This window comes from Dromiciops gliroides, chromosome 1, assembly GCF_019393635.1.
Source record: "Dromiciops gliroides isolate mDroGli1 chromosome 1, mDroGli1.pri, whole genome shotgun sequence".
Lineage (NCBI taxonomy): Eukaryota > Metazoa > Chordata > Mammalia > Microbiotheria > Microbiotheriidae > Dromiciops > Dromiciops gliroides.
The window spans coordinates 604,653,378-604,656,215 of NC_057861.1; the positions used below are offsets into that span (position 1 = coordinate 604,653,378).

At 47.5% G+C, this 2,838-nt stretch overlaps 1 pseudogene; it reads left to right on the plus strand.

Moving 5' to 3' along the window:
- Nucleotides 1-1,448: 1,448 nt before the first annotated feature.
- Nucleotides 1,449-2,224, plus strand: LOC122752590 (annotated as a pseudogene).
- Nucleotides 2,225-2,838: the final 614 nt, after the last annotated feature.

Sequence of the window (2,838 nt, forward strand, 5' to 3'; positions counted from 1 at the left end):
TATTTTTACAGTTTCTAATTTATTCAGAAAGGGAAACAGAAAAGCCAGCAACACTTCTCTCAGGCCACCTGAGCAAGCACAAATAGTTCACCACGTGCTTCTCCAAAAAGGCCCAATTAGCAACTCCTGGGAAAGAGGAAGGAGGAAGGAGGAAAGAGAGGATAGAGGAAGAAAGAAGTCCCCCACCCCCACTCGACTTCAGAAGAAAGTAACGAGAAAAGATTAAAAAGCACTAAGATTAGTCTGGCATTCTCTTTTAATATGCCAGCATGGGGTAGAGGGATGGTTTTTCCAACAAGAGTTACAAGAGTCACTGGAAACAAATAAAGAGTTGTCTTTTGTCCTTTTCATCGAGATGCCAATGGACATCTCCAAAGGGAAGTACTTTCCCAATTCTACAAGCTCAAAGCTGTGGAAACTAATCAAGATAATTGCAGGAACGCCCTTAATCAACCCTAACATAGATCTAAAGCAGACAATTGTAAAAAGGACACAGGTATAATTGAATTAAGAGGCTGAGGGAAACAATATATACTACACACAAGTTTAAGGGAGAGGGCTTGATTGAGTCAATTACCTCACTCACTTAAAGTAACTGATATACTCTAGCTTCGATACACTTACAGATGAGAACTATTCTACTGAATCTACCTACCTTAATGTATGTTTTGTAACTGGGGGGGGGGGGTGTCTTCTATGAAATAGCAAGACCATTCAGCTTCCAGCATTCTAGTGCAATTCCAGCCAAGCCCGCGAGAGGGCATCACTGGGAAGAAGGGAGAAGAGCCTCAGTCTCCTCCCCTAGCCCTTGACTTCACGAACTTCAAATGATAGGAGGATTTGGACTCTTCATCAGAGTTTTATCAGGTGTCTCCAAACTGGCAGCAGTGTCAACACTGTCTGTGTCAGGAGCTAAGGACAAGCCAACCATACTGAGGAAAGGAAGCTTCAGGATTCATGAGGTGTACAGAAGAAAGCTACACCATGCATCCATTACCCGTGTGGAGCCGCCAGGGACCAGGAGCCCAAGCCAAGAAGGAGGCGTTGATCGACAGGGGACGTAAAACCGCAGCCATGGGCTCCAGGCCAAGCCTCAGAGAGCAGAGCAGGCCGGTCCTCCCCACACTGCCCGCTAGGCCTCTGTACACCCTAGGCTTCAGTCAGGCGGCTCCTTCCAGCAAGGGTGGCCTGGAGGATTCTGAGGCTCAGGCTGACCCCCCAGATCGCCAGTGCTGGGCCCCCTCTGGAACTCCCCAGTCCGAAGAAGAGGACGGAACCGGCGCTCAAGCTGCGTCAGGGAAATTCGGGTTGAGAGGAAGATGGACCTAAAAGGAAAAAAACTTTTGGGGGATCTGGCTTATCCACTCTGCTTCCTCAACCCAAACACCGGACCACAAAAGAGACCCGCCCATCGCTCCTGCCTCACGCCGTCTCCCGAAAACTCGCTGATGGCTCTGCCAACATCAAGATCTAATATCAGCCCTAGGCCCCTGTTGCAGGTGCCACCTCTACTGCCCGGTAGCCCTCGGCATCAAAGCAGATGCTCACATGAGAGGATGTCAGAGATGCGAAAGTAACCCCTGAAAACTTGTCTCTTCCAATCACGGCTGAGCCCCATACCCTGCCCCTGTCCCTGCTGCTTCTAAAGAGCCACCCCCAGCACAGGGCCAGATCCCACCTCTCAGGACCATGTAGTCAATGCTCCCATTGAATTCAAGATGGTGGCTGGCTCAAGTGGGGCTCCGTGGGTGCCTAAGCTTGGGGAGGACTACAGCAGTCATCCCTACAACCAAATCCCTACAAATGAAGAGACTCGTGCCACTGGCATTTACTATCAGGATAATTACAGTAGTGAGTACTGCCCTGATGTAGCCTTAACTCCCCCTCCCCGGGAGATCACCCCACACTCACCTTCATTGGTGATGAAGCATTCAAAAGCTATCAGAGCAAGTGGAACCAGGAAAGGGAGGAGATTAACTTTGTGGAGATCAAAGAGGAAGACCAGCACCTTTGACTCAGCAGTGGATGACAGTCCTTGACAGAAGAAAAAAACATGAAGCCATTCAGCAAGAGGAAGGGTGAGCAGCCAACAGGCCAACAGAGGCAAAAACACCTAGTCACATATCTGATTCACCAGGCTAAGGAGTGAGAGTTGGAGCTGAAGAATACCTGATCAGAGAACAAGTTCAACTGTTGGCAGACCCAAGCCAAATATGGATTCTAAGCTTCTAGAACTGATTTCCTCAAGGATGCCATCTTCCCCTTTACCTACTAGGAGGTGACCTGGCCTTGCCCTTCCCAACTAACACCTTTTGTAGCCCCAGCAGCTCCAAGTCTAGGACCTCCTTCCTTAGGGCACCAGCCATCACCTTCTTGAGAATGAACACATAGGGATTTCATTTTCTTAATAAAACTTAGAAAATGCAGTTTCCATCCTTCTTGGGGCCAGCAAAAACTCCTGAGTGATTCTTCCATAAACAATTCTTGAATTCTACATTGGGAACTTGACTTGTTTTCTAAACAAAAACAAAGATGTGTGTTGAAATAAAAGTCTCCCTGACAGGAAAAAAAAAAAAGCCACACCATCCATAAAGGGGAATGCCCTAAGGGATCTACCCTGGTGACAAAGACTTTCAATAAAAGGACTTCAGGGTCTCTAAGTTTGACAACTTATGTGCTCTAAGCTGGAATCTACTTTTCCCTTGACTTTATGTACTCATTAGAGACTGAGCCCCAGAGTTGTTGGGGGGGGGGGAGGATGTTTTATACCAGCTGTTTTTTTAGACCACTTTAGTAAATACCTGTTCTAAAAGATAATCCTAACTGACTAATTGATAT